Genomic DNA, 8,539 nt, shown 5'->3' on the forward strand with positions numbered 1-8,539 from the left:
TCTGTATTTATTTCATCTAAATCCTTCAGTGAATCCTGCCTATGCTTGTCTGTATGTGTCTTCAAAGAACAACCACGGCCCTGAAATACACTGAGTGAAATGGTGGATAAATGCCATCATTTGAAAAGGTCATCCTGCTAGTAAAATTGCACTCTATAAACAAAAGATGCCTGAAGACAGTGATCTTCAGTCACTTTCTAGTAATGAGAAGTACAAGTTAGCTGGGCTTTTTGCTAACTGAACGTTGCTCTTAAATCTGTATGACAACAATTCTGAGAATGGGCATCTCCTAAGTCAGTTGAGGAACAGCATTTCTCCCTAGGGCCAATATTGGTGTCAATATATGTAAATCTTTTCAAGATTCAAGCTTTAATTTCACAACTACTTCATCATAAAGAAAGCACAGTCAATACCTGCCTCATACAAGAATCCCTGGCAGCAGTTATACTGATTATGATCTCCCTTGGCTTTGGAAAACCTGCTCCATGCAATGAGATGATATTGTACAGAAATAAAAAACAAGGTCCCATATACGTTGCTCTCACTTCCTTGTCTGAGTGAATGCTTCTAGCACACCTGGAGCCTTTGAGTCTACCTGATAATTATACGATGTTCTTAAAACATTGGTAGTTGACTGTTCTAACTACTAGAAATTCGCTTTTAGGGAAGAAGTTCACCAGTTAAATAGACCTTGAATCAGATGTTTTCCTTCCAAGCTCCAATCTTAGCATCTGAAGCAGTGATCATGGTATTGTCACCACTTTGGTTGTAGAGCTTAACTACATGCACTTGTATCGCAGTTCTTCTCTCCCCTCTGGACCCCATCCTGCCACAAGTTCTGTGTGAACTGATGCTTCCATCTCTACTGAGTCTTGCTGAAATCATGATGGTAGCTGAGGATAAGAGACAGCCAAACCTCCTAATTTGAATATTTTATTCATAAAATTGTTATTGGAGGAATATCAATGACTTTTAATACCCAACAGCGAATATTAATGAATAGGGGAATATTAATTTGTTTGAATATTTTTCAACTAGGACTAATAAAAAGTTTTCAGACTTTTTTTTAGCAAGAAGGAAAAGAAAGACAATCTATGAGGATTTTTTCCACTTCAAAATGTGTCCAAAGGTACCTAGAAAGATTAACATTAAAAAGAACAACTTCTTTTTGTTTCAGTTCCATTACAAGCAAACGCTCAAATCCGTACTCACAAAACTGTGACTGTTTTCACAAATCCCATTGCAGAATAAGCTCCTGTGAAAAACCTGTGCTATACAACTGAATATCTAAATTTCTATACATATATACATAACACATATTTACTTGTCTTTTCCTAATTTAAATAGGGCCAATCAAAAGGGTCCCAAAGGTTCTTAGCTTCACTGTATTTTAGGCTGGATTTATAAGTTCAGTAAAGAATTCTGAACAGTGCCCATTCATTATTAACTTTTTCCCATTTATAACTGTGTGTGGATCTCAGTTTCAATTTTCTTTCATTATGGGAAAATCCATTTCTTTTTTTTCCCCTTTTGCTATTACTTTATTTATTTTATTTATTTAGGGAATTTATTATTTTAAAATAGAATATTCTTTCCCAGTTCCCATCATGGGAACAAAAGAAATACATATTGTACACTGCTCCCTGGGAAGTCCAGATTCGTCTTTCCTTTTATTGAGGACATATTTTAGATTTGTTATGGTTTTCAGGAAAGCCAGTGCATCAGATTGTTTAACAGACTGTTTTCACAGAACACTTCTTTATTCTTATCCCATGATTTCTGACTGATATGACTATACACATCTTCTACCACTCAGAGCTCCAGAGAAGCTCTTTGTATTGCTGTATTTTATTAGCCTGTTATATTATATTAGCCTCCAGGCATTTGAAGTAATTGAAGGAAAAGTCTGCTTCTGGAACAGCTCTTTTGGGGTGTAGTGACTGTGGGCAGCTTGGCAAAGATGCTGCTGCTCCTTTAACATGGTCTAAACAGCCACAGCCACAGAAGTCACACTTTTCCTACTGTGACAAAGGAAGGCATTGTGGAAAGAAAACCTCATAAAGGGGGCTGTGAAGGTTAAAACAGCAAGAAATGAGTTTGTATTTATCAAAAAGAATGGATAAGAATGAGGATAAAGGGAACTTTGAGCATGGTGATCCATGAAACAAGGTCCTAACTTGGTATTGCAAGAAGAAATAAGCACCTAAGAGGACTCATAAGTGAACATGCAGTCCTTTCCTCCCATGAGATATTTGAACTCCAACATCTTACTGCCATTTGGAGTCTTCTTTCTGGAAGATTTCTTGTAGTAAAACCTTTGTCTGGGGGATGGACAAGTTTTGAAGGTTGATAAGAATTGTGTACACAGAAAAGCTATTTCCGGTAATGTAGAACAGTTATCTATTCATTATCCTGTTGGTTTTTGTTGTTTGTTGCTTCCCCCCCACCCCAGAAAGCTATAGATTTGTCCATAGAGTAGAAAGACATTCCCAAGTTACAGATAAACAGATACAAAAAGTAGTACTGGTAGCATCTCAATAACTTTTATATATTCCTAAAAACTCTGACACATATTCAAAAATTTGTGATTAAAGCTGGTCAGAAAGTGGGCTTTTTTCCATGTAAATTTTTGTCAAAACTCTGAAATCCAAATATGGTTTTGTTTTCATTAACCCTGCAGAGAGTGTTCAGTGTGCTTGTGACCTGAAGAGAGATCAGCAAGATGCAAATAGCTGTATATGACAGAAACTATGACATTATCAAAACCTGCCAGCTAGAACTGATCAATGAGGGTGACTTCTAATGAAAAAAAGCAGATTAGCCCTCAGAAAGCCTGATAAAAGTATAGAAAGCACCATAGACTTGATTTGAATGAACTTCACGTTTTGGTTAATGAAACTGTCCATTTATTGCTGTCATGGGCCAGCTCAGCTGTAGACCCACAAGCTACATTGGTGCTAATGTTAATGGGTTGTTGCCGACACTTAACCAGCTTTGTATTTGCAATGTGCATTTTTCACTCAGAATCACCAGTGTTAAGTGCACAAAAGCATAGCTAGTTTACAAACTAGCCTATTTGTGCAGAATTTAGGCATGAATATATGAAAACTGATCCTGTATCCTGTTCACACCAGGAAATGGATTCTATATATTTACATATATGCTGCTGAAAAGGCTCTGCTTGTTACAGCTAAGCAAAGAATCTCTGTCAGTAACAGTATAAAAAGCCAGCTACCATAAGCTATTGCCAGCAGACTTCAGTGTTTTTTAAGTCCCAAATTAAGTGTGCAAAGCTTGTAGTGATCTGAATCAGTTCCCATAGTGTAGGATACAAGAAATTGACTGGACTCTTTCAACTACAGTGCTTCTCATAGTATTCTGTTTAATTTTCTGCCAGTTTTACAGCTAGCAACTCATCAAATGACCTGATAAAAAAAAAAAAAAGATGATGATTTTCTTTGCATACATTTAAATGGAGCAGGGACTTTTCATGCTTTGGTCCATGGCTTCCTGTATGGAGGAAAAAAGATGTCATGCTTTTACCTTTCCCAGTAGTTTCCTAGAACCTGGCTATCACTTGGTCAGTGACTTCTAACACCCTTATCAGAATCAATAAGAGATGATTGTGGGCTTCTTTGATAAATGGGAGCAATTTTTATGGTAAATCTGTAAAGTGCCTTTGGTTGCCAAACCTAATAAAAGCTCAAAAGGAAAAATATTTCTTCAGCCATAAACATCTGAGATGAAGATGAAACATGTCCAGATAAAAAATGTTTTATGCACTTCCAGTGAGCTCAGTCTCAACTTGATCATTGCTAATCAAATCTTTACTCAGGAATATAACTTCTTGCCTTATAAGTGGGTACAGCAAAAGGTCAACCAATTAATACAAGCCTGAGTTTCGCTTCTTTGTTGAAAGTCATAAAGCATATAGGTTTTCTTATTCAGATTTATCTTCCATATTTTCAATCACATTCTAGACACTGGATATGAAGCTCCTGACTGTAAATGAAGCAAGCAATGAGCAGTAAGAATATGACCAATGAAAAATGCAGCGTTTGAAGGTTAAGGATCTCTAAAACACAATGAAACTGATTGATAGTAGGTAAATTCTGCTAATAACAATATGAAGTGGGTTGTTAAATCATCTGAAATCAAAACACACTTATATGCTCCTAGATGTCTACTAATGCCTTTATACATTATAGATAACCTATAGATATGGTTGTATAATATCATACATCAAAACACAAGGATTGGAAAACCCAAACTGGGTTCCCTGCCAACAGATCCTACAGTGAGAAGAATACAAGTGACACTTGGAAAAGAGCTTACAGCTCAAAAGAAGGCATACAGTTTTCAGATGCTGACGTTGGCACCAAAAGTCTTAAGTTTGTCCTTGCTAGTAACCTTGTGCACAGATGATGGTCTTGCTCAGGATTTTCTTTAATTCAGATAGAGATGAAATGGATTACAAAGCACAAAGTGGGATTTGCTGAACTGCTCAAGCTGAATTAAGCCCTTGCAATAAAGTTTTCTATAGTATGCCTGGAAATGGTAAGCAGAGGTATGAGGCCCTATCAAAATGGAACAATTCTCTAACTCCGTTTGGGGAGTGAGGTTAATCTAACAAAAAATATTGTATGAACTTATTAACTGTAAGAAAAGTATCTGACTCACTAGATGCTCACCCAGAGAAATAAGTCACTGATCAGCTATTTACAGCCTGCAAGCAGAAGCAGGCAGACATGCTTATCTGTAATCTCTTTTTTATTGAATTTCCGTATTGACTGTAATGTGTATATGTATATACACAACTCACTGAAACAAAGGCTCAGACCTCACGACTTACTTTAATGACAGCATAATCAGCAACTGACACAGAGGAGCACACAAGAGCATGACAAACTAGAACACAAAAATGACAATCAGCATTTGAATACTTCTCATCATAAACAAAATTCTTTAGGATTGCCTTAGGGACAAACTGTAACTTTTCCAGACACACTCCAATTACAACGGGAACCTGCAGTTAACTTGCATTTTTTTCCTCTGCTGTGGAAGTATGAGACTGGAACACCTGCTGAGATACCAAAATCTTCAACTTGCAACAAAAGTTCATGCATGATATACTCACTCATTATATGAAAGAGTAAAGATACTAAAAAGCTCCTTCCAGCCCAGTCTATCACAGAGCACACTAAGCGGAACCAAGGCTGCATTGCGCTAAAATAACTACAGCAGAGGACACCAATATAAATCACAGCATCCTATTCTGCATTGCACATACATCCTATTTGATTCAAAGACATAACCATTCTTCCTTCTCTTAATTAGGATACAGAGTTATTGTAGCATAGAAACTTGAGACATGTAGGAAACAAAGACACCATTCAGAAATATATAGTTCAAAGACCATATATTTCCAGAATTTCTTAATATTTTCATTACTTTCCTGTCCCAATCCCCCATGAATCTCTAGATCATTTCTTCGAATGCAGATGGCTATCTGTCATAACAAATTCAGCCAGCACAGGAAAGCATAACCTTCCACTCCTCTCTTTTTTCCTACTTTCCGTGCCTTTCCTTCACACTTAGGTAGTTACCATCGTGATATTGTTGAGGCAGTTATGGGTATAAAATACACTATTTTGCTTTCACATAAGCTAAGAAGTTCAGGCCTCTCACATTTTAACAGCTTCTTTCCCTATGGCAATTCGAATTAATTCATTCTCTCATTAGTCAGAACTAGAGGCTGAATTTCTGACAGCAGAAATTTCCATTCTCTCCTACAGGAGTTATTTGCAAGGTTGCAATGACAAGGGAGACACTTCTGAGTCTGACAGAGACATTGTCTTGCAGTTTGGAGGAGCTACACAGCAAATCTTTCTGTAAGGTGCCTTTCCCCGATAATTTCAGTGACTTTATGTTTATTTTCCACGTCACTCAACTTCTTCTAACTTTGCAAATCATAGTAGCACTGATACTTGTAGTAGTACTGACACATAGTAGTACTGACACTAGGTAGCCTGTCATCAGCATTTTTTTAAGTTGACATTTTTTAAAATTCATAGTTTTCTGTGGAAGATTCTGGATATGTAACTTCTGAAGCTACCTTTGATTTCTCCACCTAATGCATACACTCTCATAAATATCTGAATAATATAGCAGTAATACTACATTTTTGTATATAGCCTGAGATATCTTAACATCAGTTATGTACCCAGATACCCCAGTTTTTCTACACTTACAGGATATATATGCACATAATAAATCTATATAATTGTGCACGTGCAACTGGATGCCTGTCCTTTTTGAAAGATGGTCTGTAGTTTGAGAATAAAATGCTCAAGAAGTGAAATATATGGGCACCCTGTCTTTCACTATGGAATTCAGGCAATGATTTAGAATGTTTTTGAAAGTGTAGAGGAAAATGTGAACAAAATCCATCCCACCTGAACTCTGAGTAAAAAACTTCTCTTACAGATACTAAAGAATTATGCTGGAACCTGTTAAAAGCAGGTACAAATGCATTCAGAATCAATGGTGTTGAATCTAATTCAACATACAAAGACCTAGCTGATATCTTGCTATACCTAATTTCTGTTTCTTGCTCCGTTTCCTCAATGGTAACAATCTCTTTTAAAATTGCAGTATGAATGGAGCAGCTGCTGTGTTCTATCAGACCCTTCTTTGTAGCATTTTTAATAGCACATATAATGTTTCTCACAGAAATTGCCACTGCTGCTCTAAGATCTACTTGATGTTTTGCAGAGTATCTTGATTATACAAGTATAGTCTAAGCACACTTATATTTCTGTGGGTCTGATCTCCATGTGTCTAATCATAGCCTATACTCCTTGCATTCTTGATTGATAATCAACTTAAAGCAAAATTTGAGAAATTACAGGAAGCCTAGTTGTTGGATCAAGGAGAAGAAACACAAAACCGCTGTGAATACCTGATGAATAGAAGAGCCTGTGGGACAAGACAGACACACGAAGAAATAATTCACCTTCAACAGGAACTCATGAGGAGGAAAGTAATTGTGTCAAGGCCAGAAATGAGGTCAAGAAACCAGAAAGGAGAATACTTTGTAAGACATCAAAGCAAGAGTTAAAATATCTGTGGTTCATTAATAAAGTTTGAATCATAATGTTCTTTGAAAGGTAAAACAAAAACTTCAGTTAAAATGTCTAATCACTGCAGAATCTTTGGAGGCAGAGACCTTACATTAGCCTGTGATATATGGTCCTTGATACAGCTGGTCTATAATCTGATCAGTCTCAAGTCTGAGCAGCAATAATCATGTTAGGTAATAATAACAACGCTATACATAGTATCAATTTAGGGTCAGGCTGTGCTACACTGAAGAGAGGCCAAGAGACAATGAGTCTGTCTTTTTGAAGACTGCAAACACTGTGGCAGGTAAAATGTTAATGTTTTATTAGGAGCAATGTGCATCTAGATGAGCTGTGATGAAAAATACCAATTTTGAATGTATCCTACAGCCTTACCATAAAATATGGATTTCATTTTAACAACTAGAGGAAAAGAAAAAGCAAATTAAATTACTCATTGTCCCATGGAAAGACAAGCAGCAAATTCATCCATATTAAACCCACCCCAAGTATGTCTCGGACTTTTAAAATGAGCAAGCATTGCTCCTGCAGCATTGCAGGTGGATTGATAGTGCAGGCAGACACCATCAATCCACCCTGCAGCCCCCCAGGCCCAACCTGCCTCCCCTCGGACAGAAACGTGCTGGAGGAGACTCCGAGCTTCCAGAGCTTAGAAAGGCTCCCACTTCTTAGGTATTAGTGTCAGCTTGCAGCATCTGAAGACTCCTTCCATGGAAGTGCAGTCAAAAGCTGAGCAAGAGACACCGTGGCATTCTGCTCCAGTAATATGGTGGTCTGCTGGTTTGCATGGAATTTCCCTGTGACAATGGCAGTGGCCACCAAGCAGGATTTTGGAGCTGTGGAGAGATCAAATATGAACCAAACCACACTGAACTTTTAAGTAGTTGGTTTAAAAAGAATGCATTGCGGAGTGACATTCTTCTGCGTATATCAGCCAGTGAGCCTTTATTTTCACCTTGTTTTATTGATTTTTCCAAAGATAGACCAGAGTAACTTGATATAATGTGAAAATTGCTCCACTGTATCTTTTATATTAAAACAAAGCAAATACCCCTGAGATATAAAATCAATTAAAAAGGAATAAACCGACACATAAGGAACAAACAGGTAATAAAGTATTTGTTCTTAGTTAATGCATACATAAACTCATGAATCAACAAAATAAAATAATAAAATCCCTTGTTCCCTGAAATAAAATACTTCCTCTTCTGCAATAAATGTTCAAGCATTTGCTTGTCATTAAACAAGTAGCTTAGAAAACTGCAAAAAGAACAGGCAGGAAGGAAAACATGGTCTCGATACAACTGTACGACAGCAGAGGACTACCAGTCAGTCCACTTTCAGATAGTATTGCTATCTAACACAGTAACTGCTATTTGAAGACATGGTAGCAACAA

This window comes from Nipponia nippon, unplaced genomic scaffold (genome assembly GCF_047370975.1).
Source record: "Nipponia nippon isolate SJK-2023a ecotype South Korea unplaced genomic scaffold, ASM4737097v1 scaffold_1, whole genome shotgun sequence".
Lineage (NCBI taxonomy): Eukaryota > Metazoa > Chordata > Aves > Pelecaniformes > Threskiornithidae > Nipponia > Nipponia nippon.